The sequence below is a fragment of the Mustela putorius genome, unplaced genomic scaffold, assembly GCF_011764305.1.
Source record: "Mustela putorius furo isolate JIRA1106 unplaced genomic scaffold, ASM1176430v1.1 tig00003853_pilon_pilon_pilon, whole genome shotgun sequence".
In the NCBI taxonomy this organism is placed as follows: Eukaryota; Metazoa; Chordata; class Mammalia; order Carnivora; family Mustelidae; genus Mustela; species Mustela putorius.
This window is the reverse complement of record NW_025422005.1, coordinates 46,217,561-46,237,646: the sequence shown is the minus strand read 5'-3', so window position 1 is coordinate 46,237,646 and position 20,086 is coordinate 46,217,561. Positions and strand designations below refer to the sequence as shown.

Here is a 20,086-nt window from a genome sequence, read left to right as displayed (position 1 = left end):
CTGAATTCCATGCATAACTCAGCAGCAAATTCTTAGAATCCCTGTACCTTTTCTCAGACTTTTTGCCTGTAGCCAAATCCTATTAAATGTATTTCCATGTCATGTTGTGCTTAAATAATGTGGCAGGACAGGGCCTTGACTTAGAGAATGACACCCTTCCTCCGAGGAGGCTTCTATCACAATCATCTCATACAGAAATCATATCTTGTATTCTGCCTCTGTGGAAATGGGAGATGTTGTTAAAAATTTATTTTTGCTGCAAGAAAATCTGATTCTTGGTTTATTGTGTCAAACAGCTTCTAGTATATAGTGCTGGGCAGCTGTCCAGCTGTGAGGTTCACATAAATTAATTTAACCCTTGGGTATATTGTGAGGCCAATTAGAATGGTCCCTCCAGGTGCAGCAGGGAGTTAAGAACACTTTTCATGAGGGGGTCCAGATGATTTGACGATGCCCAAAGTCTTGTATAGAATATTTTCCAAATTTTGTAGCAAATACTCATGTAAAATATGTTTATGACAGCTTGAATATATATTCATATGTAAATACATACATACATATACATATATATATATGAATAGTGTGAAGGAAAATCACAATAATACCTAGCCGCATATCAGTTTGCAGAATGTGATGTGTATTTTCTGGAATAATCTGAAGCATCTGAATAAAATTGAATTGGATTCTGCCAATCAAAAACACCTCCTTTTCTCTCTTTTGATCTCCTTTTCTTAGCACTAATTCTACTGAGAAAGAGATGGATTGGCTAAGTCTTGTGCATTGAATCCTTTGAAAGCACAAACATAAGATAAAATCATGTGGCCCTTTAATGTGCCTCCTGTGGTCCTTGGTCCCTCGCTCGAGAAACACTGAATTAAGGGTTCAGCACCATCGTCCCTCTGGATAATTACCAGAATAGTCACAAAAGCCAGCATAGAAATCCCATGGCTTTGCCCATTTGCAAAGTATTCATCCATATGATTTATAATATGCATATGTCAATGTTTAGAATTATAATAAAATATAAAAGGAAAACTGTAAATTATCATATAGAGGTCTCCCACACCAAATAATAAGGCCAAAACACTCTCCAAGGATCTTTACACGTGGAGTGTGAGAAGCACTGAATCAAATCCAATTTTTAAGTTGCTTATTTCAAGGTTAAATGGACCCTTTCTAGGATCTAGAATTTCCCCTCTTGAGTGTTAAATACCATTTTGCTTGATATAGGTTTATTAAGAGGTAATATCATCTGATGGTTCAGAGCACAGGCTTTGGGGTAAGAAAGAATCAAGTCTGAGTTGTGTCTCCATCCTGTCCTTTGTTTTGAGAATGTTTTGGCCACAAGGTCTCCTGTCAACTTTCCCTCTTAATATTTACTTAATCTACTTATAATTCTCTTTTAGACCTTAGCTCAAACCCATTTCAAAATGAACCCTTTCCTCAACTTACAGATAAGAAGTTGTCGCTGGTATAAGTACCTGTACTCTCTATTTGATAATAACAACTGCAGCAGCAACAATGACACAGTAACAGTCAGCTTCTCCCTCTCCCTCTGTGATCTCTCGCTTTCGCTCTCTCTCAAGTAAATAAATAAAATCTTTTTAAAAAATAAAATAGGGACGCCTGGGTGGCTCAGTGGGTTAAGCCACTGTCTTCGGCTCGGGTCATGATCCCAGGGTCCTGGAATCGAGTCCCAGATCAGGCTCTCTGCTCAGCGGGGAGCCTGCTTCCTCCTCTCTCTCTGCCTGCCTCTCTGCCTGCTTGTCATCTCTCTCTGTCAAATAAATAAATAAAATCTTTTAAAAAAATAAAATAAAATAAAGTAAGAATTTCAAAGTTCAGTTCCTCAGTCCCACTGGGCATTTTTTTTCTTTAAAGATTCCATTTATTTATTTGACAGAGAAAGACCACAAGTAGGCAGATAGGCAGGCAGAGAGAGAGAGAAAGGAGAAAGCAGGCTCCCTGCCAAGCAGAGAGCCCAATGTGGGACTCAATCCCAGGACCCCGAGACCATGACCTGAGCCGAAGGCAGAGGCTCAACCCACTGAGCCACCCAGGCGTCCCCCACTGGGTGTATTTCAAGTGTTCAATAATCTCATCTTGCTAGTGGCTACCATGTTGGATGGTACAAGCCTAGAGGCTAAGGAGCTTACCAGAGGTCATTCAGACATCCAGTCAGTAAATATTTACTAAGTATCTCTTATAAGACAGGTGCTGTTCTAATTTCTAGAGACATTGTCATAAACAAAACAGACCAAATCACTGCTCTGGTGAAGCTTTCATGACAGTAGGACCAGAAAGACAATAAACAAATAATTAACTAATAAACGATTTCAGGTGGTATTAAATACCATGAAAGAGAATAAAGCAGGTGGAGAAATGGTGGTAGATGGTGCTACTGTGTATAGCTTGCCTGGCTGTACACTGCCCAACTCCAAGGGGCACAATTCATATCATCTGTGATGTGAATGCCACTCCCCGGAGTTGTACAAAGCAGTAGCCCTTGTGGGATGTGGGCAGAAATCTGATGTAGATGAATCAGGAAAGACCATCCAATAATGGAAGATCATTTCCACACAGATATGAAGGCACTGAGGGAGCAAGCCTGGCAATATAAAAGAAGGACTTTTCAATCAGAGAGAAGAGCCAGTGCAAAAGCCCCACAGCAGGAAGAGTGCCTAGCATGTTGGCAGGGAGCCAGCTTAGGCAGTACATATTAAATGGGGGCATGCAGTCAGGGATGCAGTTGGAGAGGTAGCCAGAAGCTTGACCAAGGTAGGGAAGTGTTGGCCATGATTAGGACTTTGACTTTTATATTGAATACAGTGGGAAACAATGACTTGACCTCTCTCTTGCTCTCCATCGTCTTTTTTTCCCTTCACTTTATTTATTTGTTTTTTCATTAATTCATTTATTCATTTATTTGTTTATATAAGAACTAACCTAGCTGCTGTGTTGAGACCAGATTGAAGGGAGATGGTAAGTTGCAGGAAACCAGTGACCCTACTATTGCAGTCATCAAGCTGAAGGTGGTGATAGTTCAGAGTAGGGTCAGAGCAGGAGGCATGGCAAAAGCTGGTTTTAGAGAGATGAGGTGGAAAAAGAGTTTGAAGTAGGAGCTCCAGAACTGGGATCACAACCCAGCAAGCCTTATTGCGGAAGCCCCACTTAACCACTACACCGCTCTGCTATGGGGTCTCTCCCACTAGAACGTTAAGATACAGAAGAGGTCATGGTCTTTCCTGTTCACCATTCTGTCCCATTGCTCTGCATGGTGTGGGGCACTCAGTACGTATTTAATGAAAAACGAACCCTTACTGTGTAAATAAGGAAACTGGGTCCCAAGGAGGTTGGCGATGAATTAGTAACTAGTGGGGGTAGAATGCGTATGTACTGGTTGCACAAATGTTTTCTAAGTCTCAGTGACCAGCCTGCCCATCTCTGCCAGATTCTGTTGTCCAGCAAGCAAGCATCCAAGCCAACGCCTGTTTCTTAGGAAGCTCAGTGACTGGTCGCCACTTTTTCGTTCCTATACACACGGCACCAATTTGTTCCACAAATTGAAGTTAGTTGAAGGGGAACAACAGTGAGCTGTATTATGCCTGCCTGCTTTGATATGCTATTCTAATGTCCATCTCTCCATTACGGTCACCCTCCTCCCTTCTTTCCCTAAGCACACATTTAAAAGATAAAGAAATATAATTTATCTTCCTATGTCCTTGCATGGTTTTCTGCAACTGAATATGCTCCCCATAAAATTGATTTAAGATACCTACCCAACTTTAAATTGATTGCAATCTACCTTTAACTTCTATTGCTTTGTTTTTCTTTTAGCAACTTTCTTAACTTAGTTAAATGGGCAAGCACTCCTCCGGCTATGACTTCATTGAAGGCCAGCTCCTCTAGACTTTCCTAAGGGCACAAGAAGATCAAAAGCTTTTCTATTTTTATCTCATGGGGGGGGGTTCACATTATAAAAGAAACCCATATTCACTGAAGGGAGTTTGAAACACACACACACACACACACACACACACACACATGCACACAGTCACAAAGAAGGAAAAAAGGAAAAGTGTAATTCTGTAACCCAAAGATAGTACCTTTAAAAATTCTTGGCATATTTTCTTGCCATCTCTTTCCGTATGTGAACGAGTGAATGTGTGTATGTGAGTGTGCACACACATATTTATTGTGAATCATTCTTTCTCGCTTAACAAACCATTTACATTTTACTACGTAGCATTTTAAATAGTGCTTTAATAGCTATATGCTATTTAGTAATGAAAATGTTGCTATCTCTCCCACTGATAGGCATTTTTCCCTTTTTCCCAATTATCCTGTCACAAATAATGCTACACTGAACACTTTTGTTCATAATATAAATTCTGTATTTAGAGTGATTTCTAAATCATTCCCCAAAGTGGAATCTCTCCCAAATTCCCAAAAGTATCATTTTGTCAGTCAAAAATAACATTATATTATAACATTTTAAGTTTCTACCTATAATGTATGCAAACATCTATCTCCCTACTAGCATTAATTATTAAATGGCTGTCTTTTTGTCTTTTTGTATAACTATGCTAATGTTTTTCAAAGCCACCAAATTTTATTAATTTGCATGTGTCTGATTGCTTCTAAACTTGAGTATTTCCATCTACCTGTTTGTTCATTGTATTAATTTTATTATTCATGTCCTTTTCTTACTTATTAATCAAAATAGTCTTCTTATCAATTTGTTTAACTTTTGTAGAATAAACATATTGCATTTATCAAAAATTTCTATACAGATATGGTTTAACAGAATTTTTTGTGTGTTTTCATGCTGTTTATGGCATGATTTTAATATATATTTGAGAGGATCAGTACCTTCTAAAATAAAAATAAATGGGGTGCCTGGGTCACTCAGTTAGTTAAGCATCCAGCTCTTGATACAGGCTCAGGTCATGATCTCAGGGTTCTAAAATCAAGCCCTGAATTGGGCTCTGTGCTCAGCCTGAAATTCTCCCTCTCCTTCTGTCCCTCCCCCTGCTCATACTCAATCTCAATCTCTCACTCTCTCTGCTAAATAAATAAATAAATTTATAGTAGATATTTTAGGAAATACAAATAAGCAAGAAGAAGAAAATAAAATTCCCCCACATGCTTATAATAATCATTCTTTACATTTGGGGCATTTTCTTCTGTCTTCTTATACACTTAAATACTTTTTACAAAAGTAGTCTCATATTGTACATCCTACTGTCCTATTTTTTCCACATTAAACTGTTAAAAATTTATTTTAAGGTCATGAATATTCCTCTTCATTATCATTTTAATGGCTTCATAACATGACTAGATCAAAATTTATTCAGATCACTACTGTTGTCAAATCTCTTTATTTCTAATATTTCACTGTTATAAAGATCCATGGATATCTTTATGGCCAAATCTTCACACATACCCATAATTATTTAGGATGAATCTCTAAAGTGGGTCATAGGCTTAACCAAATTTTAAGGCTTTGTTATACATTGCCATATTGCTCTTCTGTTCATGGCATAGGATTTATTTTGTCTTAAAGTTGTAAATGCTTGCATAGTACTTGAAATAATTTAAAAGGAGCAATTTACCTAGCTATGCATGTATTGGGAAAGAAAGAGAAATATATCTACAATGTGCCAAGAGCCCAGATTTCTAGAGCAGATAGCTCACAATTTGTAAGTCTTAAAGTTAGTTGAATCCATCATGTATGGTTCCTTTCCTATAGATACTAGAGAAAATTTAGTTTTACAAAAATCAACTTTTTGCTTTGTTTCCGTCAACTTGTCTTTGCTCTCACAAAACCACATTTTTCAGATCAACTAAAGATGTGGAGGCACTGACTCGGGGGCTTAATAGTAGATCTCCCAAATGCTTACACGTGCCACGCCCTTGCTGACATCATTCTTTCATTTAATCCCAGAACAGCCTCATTGTTTGGAAGAGGGAGCAGAGCTTCAGAATGGTTGAGGGGCTTCTTCCAATTCACACAGAAGTTGCTGATTGATAAGTCTCTCCCTTGGGAGGAGTACAGTTTTCACTACTCTGTGTTGCCTCTTCGTGGACTCTAATACTTCATGGATTTTACTCCCCCCACATCCTACCAACTTACACTGGCATTTACATTTATATTAAAAATTGACCATTGAGAATTGCACACAAGTTCTGGTTCCAGCCTTTGCTCTCTCTCTCAGTTCTTGTTTATTTTAATTAGCCATTTAAAATTGTACATAGCGCCCCAACAAAGGAGAGTTTCATATTAATGAGGATTAATCACATGTATACTATAAAATAATATAAATTAACCCCAGCAGCGATTGCTTATATATTCTGAGATATGTCTTAATATGTCTTTTATTCAACAATGAATAATGGGTTGTGGTTTCTAAAAACCATATGGTAGAAAATATTGGGAGGCAAAGATATTTGACTCTCATTACCATAGATAATTTAAAATATGTAATTAACAAAGTAGGGTATCATACAGTATAGTGAGATCAGAAAAAAATGAGTCCTCAATGTTCAGGTTACTGATGTTTAGTAGAAAAAATTGATGATCTGAGGTCAGACATCCTTTGCATTCCATTTTGACCTCTTAATAGCATGAGCCTTTCGACAAGTCCCTCTTCTTTCTGAAAGTCTATTCAAAAATATAATGATATTTTCTTTGGAAACTTAGGAAAGCTGAATTCAGTATCAAATATGACAGTCTAAATAGCAGAGTGATGTTACAATATTGACAGAGGAAAAACAGAATTTGGAATGTCAATATAATGATCAAGAATGACTACACAAGGCCCACCACCCATGGTGTCTCTTAAGAGTCCAGTGAGTTGTTAGGCATTGAGCAACCTGTCCTGGGGTCCCAGTAAGAGACTGGGGAGTCAAATAGGGTTCAATAGAAAAGTTTTTGTCTGGGGAGTAGGAGATCTTATTTGGTCTTTTCTGTGTGGATTTGGCCACGTTTTATTCTCTGAGCTTAAGTTTCTTGGGGTGGATGTATGAATATCCTTAGCATAGTTTTTTGGTTTTGTTTTGTTGTTTTGGTCTATAAGAGGTTCTCAGTGAATGCAAGCTCTCTACCTTTCTCCCTTTATTTATAAGGAGAATGTTAGGGTAAACGTTATCTAAGTTCCCTCCAAGTTCTCAAATCCATATTACAATGGGTTCTTATTTCATTTTCGTGATGCATTCTTGATTGACTCAGTTCAGAATAACCCAGGTCTTTTCACTTGATTCCCATAATCATAAAATGTCATAGCTGGAATAAACCTCCGAAACCATCCAACCCCTTATTTTACTCACAAGTAAATGAGCTCATTAGTGGGGGTTGGCAGGAATGGACTTGGTCAAGGTCATACCATAGGTGGGGCCAGAGTAAAGAACACCATCCAGGTTTTCTGACCCGCCCCAAGGCTCTCCACCCACCCTTTCCCCTACTTCTAGCTGCCACTGGTATGTTCCTGCCTGCAAGGCGGCGTGATTTGCCTATCTTGTGTTAACATTATTCTAGCATGTAATGTCTGTGTTTAAGGCAATGACCTGAGAAATACTTTTATTTCCAGTGATGCACTTTTTTGCAGGGTTTATTAATTTTATTTATGTATTTGATCTCTCAGATGAAATAACCCACTAATTAGTGGGACAATTTACTGGTGCTCTCTGCCAAGGGTGCTTTACAACGTCGGAGCAATCTTGTCCCACTGTGGTGTCAGCATATCCACTTTCTGCCCTGCTGCCCTTCACTGTAGCCATCAGACACACATGGCCATCAGCCCCAGGCTGGGGACTGGTGTCTCCAGGGACATGCGGAGATGTTGGATCATAAGGAAAGGAATTTTCGCATAGGGGCCTCCCCAGAACTTATTCCAGAGACAGGCTGCTTTAGTAGGCCAAAAGGGGTGAGTGTGGGCCCCCCAGAGAGCTGAGCCAGCAGATTACCTGAACTGCCCAGAATGTGAATTTCTAGAGAATGGGAGAAAACAATGTGTGCAACAGTGTTGCAAGTCACAGTTGAGAAGGCCCATAGTCCATCAAGACCCAGAGTAAATAAAGCAAGGAGCCAGACAGGAAGACTGATATAGACAATAGCCACTGAACATTGTAAGATGCAGGCAAGGGTGAGAGGGATGCCAGAAGACCCAGAGTCATTGGAACAAATAGGACAGGATAGTACTAAAGGGTTTTTTTTGGGGGGGGTGGGGTTGGTTTGGTTTTTCAACTGGCTTTAATGTGAAGTGCATGGACATCCTTCTCCAACAGCCCGCATCTGTGCTCTTTCAACGGCCAATACTTTCTCATCTGAGAATCAGTCATAGTCTCTTGTCATTATTTCCTTGTCTGTCCCCAACTGACTGCACACACCATTATATCACCAGAGCCTAGAACCCAGGTATGAAATATAACAGTTAGTAAACGTTTGTTGAATGAGAGAATGAATGGATGAGTAGATAAATGAATAGGTGAGTCAATCTGTCAGAGCTGCTGGGGTCAAAGACCTATGAGCTGTATTCAGCTGTTGTCTTTGATGTAATAAGCAGAACCCAACGAGAGATCATCATTTTCAATTATTTATATTTACTGTAGAATTACTTAATATAGCAAAGAAGCATCCAACATAAAAGTATCTAACCTCTCTTGACTAAACCTTCCTTCTTATTAGTGCTTAATTACCTCACAGGCACCCGAGAAACAGTTTCATCTGGAGTAGAGGTAAAAGGTCACCTTACCCTAAACATTTAGGTGATATCTCTGCTGGCCCACTAGTTGCCTTGTGGGTATGGATGCTGCTATACATCGACACCGAGGACTGCATCTAGCATGAGGGTTCTTGTCAGAACAACTTCTAAAACTCTAGCCAGAGACTGGCTGGAACTCTAGGAATAAGGAGGGTAAGTGGAACCCTGTAATGGGAGTTACGAAAGCTCAGGATCCTCTCCCTCTGTAGTGGGAACCCCTTTACTGTGATTGGCTGCCTTAGGGGTGTTACCTTTGCTATGATTGGCTATATGCAAATTAGCAGACCCCAGCATGTTCGTTCATCCTAGATATAATTACTGTATCTATCTCTGCTACCTTGATTCAACTGCTGTAGAGTTTTGGGGGACTGTGCAGATGAGGTGATCCTAACTTGTTGATGCTGTTTACATGTGACAGATCTCACTGAGACACAAGCAGTTCTCATGTGTTGGTGATGGTCCTAATTTACGTATTTACCTTCTCTGTGCTCAGAGAGCCGGAGGTTCTAGACCCACACAGATACCAGGACATGGGCACGCCTTAGAGATCTTTGGCAAATACCTAGAATTATTTGTATAACAGTTCTACTGATAAGGCCTGCCATTCATCCCATGCCTACCACATAGCAGCTACTCTACTAAGGTCTTTCCATACAGTACTTAATGATCATAACAAGCCTACAATTAGGTTTTCTCATCCCATTTAAAGTGAGGAGAGTGAAGTTCAGAAAGATGAAATAACTTGTCCAGAGTCACACAGGGCCAATTGGGTCAATCAGAAAACATACTCAGTTTCACACAATAGTGGTATTAACTGACAAAGATGGAGAAACTGTCCAAAAAAAAAAAAAAAGGCCAAATGAAATTGAAAAAGCAACTATCCATTGACTTTCAGGAATTGAGGAAGGTAGCAAAAATAGTGCATATTTTGTATAACAGTGGTGTTTTTCTGGGAGCTGTGTTTGGGAGCTCTGGGCTTATTCCCAAGTCTCCAAAAGTAGAAACTTTTCCAAGCTTCCATACTGTCAGCTGACAAACCGTAGTCTCATTCTGGTCAAGGACCAGGTAGAATGCATGTGTGTCCATACTGTTCCTTCCAGGTGACTAAAATAGACTTTCCTATGTAGTCAAGCCTGGCAAGGACAAGTTGCAGTTTTATACAGCATTCCTCAGGGGTAGAGGTTCTTCACCAAAAGTTGTAAACTATTGCTAGATCTAACCATGAGTATTTTTTTTTTTTTGCAAAGTCTAGATGTCTGATATATTTAAAAGAAGTAGGGTTTTTTCTTGTTATTGTTCCTTTAGATTTTTCAGTTTGTGTATTAAATCAGGTATTAACACACGCTGGATGGTCTTTCCCTAATTTTGTGTTTCTTCATGGCACTTACCACCTGGCATACTTTATTGCTTTGTTTAGTGTCTCTGTTTCCTGAAATGTAAGCTCATGAGGGCAGGGATATCTGTTTAGTTTGTTATTAAATCTCCAATGATCAAAGCAGTATTTGGTACAATTAGGGTCTCAGCAAATATTTATGAATAATAATGAAATTATATATGTATATGTGTGTGTATATATATCCATTATATGTGTGTGTGTGTGTGTGTGTGTGTGTGTGTGTGTGTGTGTGTATGGATGGGCAAATGGACAGATGCATCACAGTTGACAGGGCCCATACCAATTTTAGGACTTAATAAATGTCACCTTCTGAGTAAAGTCTTCCCCTAACTACCTTGTTTGAACTTGAGGTCCCACCTCAGCCCTCTTTAGGACCCCCTCTGCTTCTGCTTTGTCCACAACACATATGAGCATATGACACACTAGGCATTCAGCTTCTCTTTGCTTAGGGTGCATGGTCTCCCTCCTCTAACGACTCAATAGAAAAACATGGGCATATATAAAAGCAGCAGAAGAAACCTAATAGAAAAATATAAATTAAAAACAATGCAAGAATGTTCAATCTCCACTAGTAATTAGAGAAATCCATGCTAAAATATAAGGCATTTTATAGCCATCATTTTGGGAAAATTTAAAAGCCTGGCAATAGCAAATGTTGGTGATGCTATGAACTCATTTGTATGAAGTGCTACTGCCACTTTGTAGAGTCACGTGTTACATCTGAGAACTCTGAAGATGCCTACACCACAGAGAAATCTCACGTATATGCGTCCAGTAACTTTAGCAATGTCCGCTGCAGCATTACTCCTTTTTACACATCTTGGAAACAGCCCAAGTGTTCATCCCTATGAATAAGTCAGAATATAAACATATAAAATACTATCTAAATGTTAAAATGAAAGAAGCCACTTCTATCAAAGCAGCAAAATCTTTAAAGCATATTTAAGAAAATAAGCAAGGTTCAGATGGATGTCCACAGTGGGAAAGCATTTAAAGTTTTAAAACGTGCAAAACACTGCTACATGTTTTTTGTGGATGCAAGCATGTATTAGAAGCAGAAAAACGTACATGGAAATTTAGGCCTGAATTATTTTTGTGGAATTAGGAAGGAATTCATGGGATAACTTGCTTATATTTATAGTGTTTATTTTTAAAAGAAAATATCTGAAGTAAATTTGACAGAATGGCAATATCTCATAAGGCTGGGTGACCGTACGTAAGTTTTGGTTATAATTGTGTCTATACTCAACTTCATGCTTGAAATAGTTAATAAGAAAAGAAATAGGAGGGTACTTAAGTGTGACTGGCAGGGAATAAAGTTCAAGCCATAGCATATCAAATAATACGGTGTGACATCGCAAAATCGTAAACTGAATTTTGTCGCTAATCATGACTGGATGCAAACCCAGATTCAGTACCTTCTTTTCATAACACTTCATGAGATTAGACTTGGAACCTGATGTTTGAGGTTTGAATCTTGACTCTCATACTTAATAACTATTTAAAATTGGGCATCAGGGGGCACCTGGGTGGCTCAGTGGGTTAAGCCTCTGCCTTCTGCTCAGGTCATGATCTCAGGGTCCTGGGATCAAGCCCCGAATCGGGCTCTCTGCTCAGCAGGGAGCCTGTTTCCTCTCCTCCCCTCTCTCTCTCTCTCTCTCTCTGCCTCTCTGCCTACTTGTGATCTCTGTGTCAAATAAATGAATGGAATGTTAAAAGAAAAAAATTGGGCATCAGTTTTCTCATCTTCAAAATGGAAAAATGAGATAAAATAGAGGAAATCTTTCCAGACATGGAGACAAACCATGAGAGACTTAACGCTAGGAAACAAACTGAGTGTTGTTGGAGGGGGGTGGGAGGGAGAATAGGGTAATTGGTAATGGGCATTAAAGAAGGCATGTGATAGGATGAGTACCGGGTGTTATCTGCAACTGACCAACTACTGAACTCTACATCTGAAACTAATTATGTACTATTGTATGTTGACTAATTGAATTTAAAGTTTTGAAATATAGAGGAAATCAACAAAACCAAGAGTTGGCCTTCAAAAAGATCAACAAAACTTGCAAACTTCTAGCTAGATTGATTAAGAAAAAAGAGAAGACTCAAATAACCAAAATCAGAAATGAAAGAGGGGACAGTACTACCAACATTAGAGAAATAAAAACAATTATAAAGCAGAAAAATAGTATCTCCTCATAACAACTATTCTGAGGATGAAATGAGGTCATATCTGTGCGGTGTTCAACATACGCCAAGGCACATAATAAGGCAGAAGGCTGATCTATGTTATGAGCTCCAGTTTGTGATGTAAAAAAGCATGAGCTTGAAGTCTACTTTGAAAGCCATGCTTTCCTCTCAATTTATTTGTTTCGGATAATAATCCTACCAGGTTGGTGTTGTTATTATACCATTTTATATGTAAGAAAACTAAGCCTGACAGAGGTCAAATAACTTGCCCAAGATTTTCCATCTCTCAAAAGAGAGATGAGATTCAAACCAGATCCACCTCCAGAAAAATACTACTGTAACTTAATTTCCTGGGTCTATTTTACTAGTTTTATGAGTAAGCTAAGTTGAATTTGTAATCTATCTACAGTAATCTATTCTTTAGCTTTTCTTTTCTTTGAATATTGAGTCAACCAGCCATTGCTGATTAAAACTAATAAGAAGTATCTTCTTGGAGTATGTATATGTAAGCCCAAACATGTAAAATATCTGCCATAATGGGATGTTATTACTAGATAAATATTCCTGCCTTAAGCAGATTTTTGGTCTTGGAATATATTGGAAGATCAGTAGGCTGTGATATTCCATTATGTTGAGTTTCTCTTTCTCCCTCTTTTTTTTTTTTTTTTTTTTTTAGTTTCACTGTCTTCCCTTGAAAAATGATTATCTCTCTGCTTTCCATCTTCTTCTATCTTCTGTGAATCCAAATGGAACTTAACTTTTATTGTCACCAATTATTTTGAATGAACACTTTTCTTAATGTAATTTTCGTCAAGTCAGTTCCATTTATTAAGTCTTCATTCATTCATTCATTCATCATTCATTCATTCTTTTATGCAGCAAACGTTAAGTGCTGATCATGAACTCATCTCTGGGCTACGTTCCTAGGAAATAAGGGTATATGTGCTGCCGAAGCGAGCACGGAAATAAGGGTTACTAAGACTAGAGAGAACCAGAGGTAGAAATGGCAATCCCAGTACAGTGTGACCTGCAGATTGGAATGGGTGCTGGAGAGCATGGAGTCCGCCGTTTAATAGGGGGATGCAGGAGAAGTGACACAGAAATGGCGATGTTGCACCTGAAACTTCTATCTGTACATTTATTTACTGTATAGAAAATAAAGCATGATCTTTGTAGAAAACTTGGAAAGCATAAAATCAAGGGAAAAATAACCTATAGTCACTGTTAAAGAGCTGGTATATTTTTTAAGACCAATTTCTACATGGATGTATTCAAATTTAGTAATCTTATATTACACATATTTTCTCATATCCTGAAAATTATAAAAATTATTTTTATACGTGTATAATATTCTTCCATGTAGAAATACTAACATTCACTTTATCATTCCCATATCAGTTATTTCCCTCTTACACATAACATTGTGTTGATAATCTCTGTGCATAAATATTGGCCTGCATAAATGATTATTTCCTTGAGAAGGAATCCTGAAGGTGAATTACAGATGAAAGGGTATGATCGCTTTTAAGACTCTTGACATTTTCTCCAGTACCCTCTTCTTTACTGATCTCAAGGCAAGAGCCTAAGCCTTTAAGGGAGTCAGATGAATTACAAATTAGAGAAGTTCTTTAAAAATTCCTACACACAGGGGGGCACCTGGGTGGCTCAGTGGGTTAAGCCTCTGCCTTCCGCTCAGATCATGATCTCAGGGTCCTGGGATAGAGCCCCGCATCCAGCTCTCTGCTCAGCAGGGAGCCTGCTTCTCCCTTCCCCTCTACCTGCCTCTCTGCCTACTTGTGATCTCTCTCTCTCTTTCTCTCTGTCAAATAAATAAATACAGTCTTTAAAAAGTTCCTGCACAAAGGGCGACAGGGTGGCTTAGTCGGTTGAGCAGCTACTTCAGCTCAGGTTATTATCACAGAGTCCCAGGATGGAGCCCAGCATCAGGCTCCCTGCTCAGCAGAGAATCTGCTTCTCCCTCTGGCCCTCCCCCTTCTCGTGCTCTCTCTCTCTCTCTCTCAAATAAATAAATAAATAATGTTTTAAAAAATTCCTACACACTTCTGTGTATGTGTAGATATGCATGTGAGTGTATACACACATGTTCCTGAGGAAGAGATACCCACAGACACACACATATATCCTGATCCTTCAAGAGGCATTCTGTACCCGCCTCTTGCGGAGCACTTAAAATGGGCTGTCTTTGTTGATTTCCTTTGTTAGTGGTGGTGCCTTTGTTTTACCCACCTTGTATATCCAGTGCCTGGTATGTGGTAAGCAGTTAGTAAATGCTTCTTGAGTGAAAGGGAGGGAAGGAAAGCAAGCCCATTAAATAATTGTTTACTTTCTTAAACATCTTGTTTTATTCTTTTTCAGCATCCAGCAAGACATGGTGGTGAACCCTGGCTATAAGTCTTCATGATTGAGCGACTCTTTTGCACAACACAAAGGTAAATATTTGAGGCTGGTCGACTTGCTGGTTATTAGGGAAATCTTCCTCTCTGGGAAGACGACTCACAGATGTCTCTGAGTCCAAGTGATGGCTTTTGTGTTTTGTGTTCCTCCTTAAAACCTCCTGGAGTGTTCATGGCACCTTTGGGAGTAGCTGCTTAGGATGGCTCTTCTCCTGCCTACTTTGTGTTTGCAGTTAGAGAAAGGGAATATTGATTCCCTTTCTTCTTTTCTTTAAGCACCTAGTAAGCATCATTAGGAGTTTCAAGTTTTCCTGTCTGGATTTTCTGGCTCTCCCAGTAGGTGGTCTCAAATTGGTTTGATTTTAAGCACAACCATATTAGCTCTCCTCAAATGCCCTCTGTTTTAATATATTTACCAACAGAAGGAACCGTTCTCAGTTGTTGAAACTGAAGTCAAACCGTGTAAGATAAATGTTTCTACGCAGAAAACAGACTTGGAGATTTACAAGCTTAAGGAACAAGTATTATTATTTTGAGGTCCTAAACTTTTAAATGATGGCGACACTGAAATCTCTACTTCATACCGGGAGCCAAGAAGGCACAATTGAAAATGCCTATTCCTTTGACAAATTAGAAGCATTCATTGCAGTATCTATTTCTTGTTTACCAGGGATAATGCTGAATGAGTCACAGACTGGGTAGATTGATGTCCCTTCTGACCACTTTTAATTAGCACTGCCTATTAGGATGAACAGAGTGTTGCTTTCCTGCCATAGATTACCCCTCAGCCCCCCTTAAATAGAATAGAAATCTTATTCTCCACAAGGTAATATTCATCTCTTCTCCAACCAGACAAGCATAGAAAATTAAACAATGGTCCGTTAAAAAGCCCAGATAATGTATTTATCATTTCCAGTTTATGTGAGTTTGCAAGGCAAATAGAAGTGGGAGCTATTCGTTATGGGACCTTGGGGAACAACGGCACTCGGGAGGGAGCTGGAAGGCAGGAGGATCTGAGACTTGTAAAAATTCATTCAAAATATGAGGTGCTATTGGAGACAGAGGAAATTAATTACTCTCCGGGACTCAAATGTCACTACTCATTTAAGTGACCTGGCAAGGAGGCTGAGAAACCTGTTCCGCCAGGGTTTCTATAGTGGAGAAGGCTGGGAGCTGGGCTTCCTCAGCTGTCAATTTTTGCATTTCCTTGGTGACTTATTGACATGTTAACCTGGCTTGTGCCCCAGCCTCCTCTAATGAGTAGAGTTAAATGAGAAATAGGGGCTGGGATTGGGGGGGGGGTGCACTCTCCCCTCTATCTGGCCGGGTTATGCAGACTAGCTCACCAGGCACGTAAGCAGCCGCGGACCTGAGGGAAGCCTGTAATTTACCACAATGGAGAGAAGAGGCTGATCATTTGCAGCTGGACAGAGTTTGGTCTTTTATTATTGCTTTTCCATCCACAAAGCTATTCTCTGAGGTGGAGTGAATTTGGAAAGACAAATTAAGGTTTTCTACCTAAGGAGGACTGGGGAGCAGTAGCTTCTGAAAACAGTCATCTTTTCTAGATTACCTGTGTAATAAGTCTCTCTAGTGCATTCTGTCTATAGACAGAGGTTGAAAATATATCGATATGTGATGACGTAAAAGTTTAAAATCAGTAAACACTCGGAATAATGGAGTAAAAGCTTTCTCAGATGTGCACCTTACCTAGACTGGAAATTCAAGATTTTATTCTTGAACTCTGCTACTAACCAGCTGTGAGAGGTAGCCCAAGCCGTCATAATGCTCCAAGACTCTGTTGTATTATTTATACAATGGGAACAATACTGTCCATCTTCTGTGATCGTTAAGGACCGTGTATCCAAAAGAGCTTTGAAGGGTGGAAATACATAGGTGGGCGGTGGCCATATCACCTATTGGTATGTTTTGTTGTTTTAAAAGTCCTTGCATTTTAAACACTGGGGCTGCTCAGCGATCTCTGTTCCTGTGTGGGTCAAAGTTGAAGGGCTCTGTAGGATTCTTTCTGGCTTATTCATGTGGGGAGGGTGAATCAACAGGCCAAAGAAGAAAGTACTACTTTGGGAAAAAAATGTTCACATGGTGTTAAAAAAAAAAAAAAAGTGAAGCATGCTTTGGAGGGAGATGGAGGCCTGGATGTTCACCTCCGGGAGCAGTCCTAAGTACCATGTCTCCAATTCAAGAAAGTCCTGTCCCTTTGAAGCAAAGACAAATCATGCATTGAAGGTAGTAGAAGAGATGTTTGAAGATTATTCATCTATTCCTAGGAAGAGATGATGAGAAGATAAACGAGGGCAGGGTCAGTGGAGACAGAGAAGAACAGAGGATTTTGAGAGGCCTTGGAAAGGAAGGACTTCCGGGCTTTCGCAGAGTTGGGGGGCGTGCACTTTGAAGAGGGAGCAGCACAGTGACTAAGATGTAGAGGGTTCCCAAGGTGCTTGTAATGTCGTTAATAGAAATGTGGGAAAGTGCAGGATATAGACCTTCTGCTCAAGGAGCTCAGAGAGGTAAACAGGGATGGGGCAGACCAGACAGAAATCCGGAAGAGCAATACTGGGGTCAGTGCTGAGAGGGAGGGTGTCTCAGAAGATGAGCAGCCCTGTGCTGGGAGGGCAGGGGTTGGAGGCTGGGCATTGCGCCAAGCAGCTGCTCCCAGCCTCAAGGAACCAGAGCCGCCCAGCTGCACATTGCAGATGCTGGTTTGAGAGCAGCACACTCAGCAACCTGAGTTTTGCACCCCGGCATGCCCTCAGTGATTTTCTGAGGCTTCTGTGCTGTTGTTGTCTCCTGGAAGTGGACTTGAGGGACTGCCTGCCTATTCTCATTAGCCAGCCCTGTAATGACCGATCCAGAGCATGCACAGAAGACATCCCCAGGGACCCAACTCTGAATAATTGCTACAACTACTGTCCCCATTCCTGTGTGTTCTTTGGAGCTTTTATGTCACTTACTTTTAAAATTGCTTGAAAGCTACCAATTGACGTAACTGAGCTATTGGCTCGCTATTTATTGTGTTAACGACATGTGTCCATTTGCATTCATTTCTAGCCATCACGTCATCATAGTGAGATAGTAATAAGACAGGAAAATTTTTTTCACACCAGTCTTCCTCCCTTTTACCTTCCTTTGTGAATTCATCTCTTTGGTGCCTCCTATTTGCCCCCTTGTTTGTTTTATTTTCTCAGATTCTATTTACACTTCTATCTTTCCTCTTCTGATAAAATCACACATCCTTCAACTCAGTTGGACGTAGGAGATCCTTGATACGGGGCGAGGGGGCCGTTCAGTTGTAAAAACTTAGAACGTTTTCTTAACCACATGGCATCTTTCTATATCTGGTATTTTTGCTGGTGGTCATGTTGCTGGTGGTCATGTTTGCTGAATGTCTTAGATTGGAATTCTCTGTTCCAACACATAATAGCTGTCAAACATCAAGCAAATCCACTTCTTTAGGCTTGAATTTTCACATTAGTAAAATTACAGTAAATTATAGTAATAATACTTTTCATACAAGATTGTTAAAAGAATTTAATGAGAAAGTGAATGAGAGAGAGTCTGGCACATTATAGATTACCAGTGAATGTTAGCTGCCATTGCTTATAATAACATATAAGGATATATATATATATATATATATATATATATATATATCCTCGAAATGTAAGAAGCAGATGTGTTGATCTTTGGCAACAAGGAAGGGAGACACTAGAAAGACACCCTCCCATTCTTTGGTTGGCTTAGAACATGGAAATCCCTAGTGATGTAGGCATTGAAAGCAGCCAAGTGTGTGGGTGCACAGGAAGTCTTCCCCAGCCAGACAGTGACCTGGGTACTGAACACTGAGCTTCTGCTGGGCATCTGGAGAGCATCTAAGGCAACCCCACCTCAGATACAATATTCCTTCCAGATAGTATGGCAGTTTGTGATATGCCAGCATGTCTCCCTTGAATTGCCTCACTCGGAATTCAGTTTCCTGTATGTTTCCAATTAGGGTGGAACATGGGGGAGGTTCTTCGGAGACTGGAGGATAGAAGGGAACCGCAGCCACTCTGCAGCACACGTGTTGTTGCTGACCGGCTGACTCCCCTGGTCGGCACAAAGCTGCATCTGGGTCCACGGCTGCTCTCCCTTTCCTCCGATCCTTCTCCGGCTTCTCCAACTCCTCATCCAGATGTGTGTTCAGCTCCTTGGAGAAAAGGCCCCAGCTGCAGCAGCTCACCCACATTGGCAAGCTGGGAAGCCGTGAAAGTCAAGGTTGCAGTTAGTTTTCATGGAGTCTCAGCGCATGCTTATGGGTGGCCGGCTGCTCCTGCTTCTCCCCATTATTTGTGTCCATCTTTCCTTCCTAATAGCCTGCCCAGTGGACTTCAAGTTTCAGCATCAGACATGATTCAACAGACACGCAGACCTCTTAACCAGATCCCACAATTGCTTAAGGTCAAATTCCTCTTTAAGCAAATAATACATACATATTTATTTTTTATATATGTGTGTGTGTGTATATATAGTATTTATCAGAGGAACAGGAGCAGAAGCAAGCACTAGAAGATTCTATACAGGTTTGGATATGTGTGTATATCTACCAGGGCTTGTTTCTGCCTCCGTGGTTGATCTCTACCTGATACAGCAGCTCATAAACTTTTCGTAATAGAAAACTCTTCACTCCACAAAGCAGTCCATTCCTGTCCTACCTCCCAGCCACCATTTCCTCTCTCTGTGATATGACACACACAAAAAATTAAATCTGTAAGCCAAAATGTTGTTTTTCAGCCCAGGATGTATCTCACTTTCTCCTTGGGATCTCTGCGCCTCTCAACCCAAAATGTGTGCATAAACTCATGGCTGTGACCTCACCCACTGAAATTTTTCCTCTCTGGTTTCTCACCTTTTGAAGCTTCAGAATTGGACTCTTCATGAAATTAACCCTATAAATATGAATATACTAGAGAGACTCTCCTAGCCATCCCATTTCCTCAGACCCATCTCCTCTTCAAGCTCCTCATGCCTTGAGAGACAATCCCTTGATTCTGACTGTTTACAAGGCGCAGTGTGGTATAGTGGGAGGAAAGCACAGAATTTAAAGTCGAAACACCTGTGCTTGTCTTCTGCCACCACAGACAGCTTGACTGTGTCTGCTTGTTATGTAGCTTCTGAGGGCCTCAGTTTCTTCAGCTGTAAAATAGGTTTACTAATAGCTGACCTACCTGTTCTCGGGCCCTCTGTGAGGTCAGTGATCCCTGACCAGCTCTGGATGTTTGAGCTGTTTGTCTGTTCTGGATATCTGTTTCCCCAGTCTCAGATTA

The 20,086-nt window shown here is 40.1% G+C and overlaps 1 protein-coding gene across 3 annotated transcripts in view; it reads left to right on the top strand.

Moving 5' to 3' along the window:
• DAB1 (DAB adaptor protein 1) overlaps positions 1–20,086 on the top strand; it is a 1,133,694-nt gene that overhangs the window by 523,365 nt on the left and 590,243 nt on the right. For all 3 annotated transcript variants that reach the window (XM_004751627.3, XM_004751624.3, XM_004751628.3), the window contains exon 4: positions 14,725–14,798. The gene's annotated coding sequence lies outside the window, so the exon portion shown is untranslated. The remainder of the gene's footprint in view (positions 1–14,724; positions 14,799–20,086) is intronic.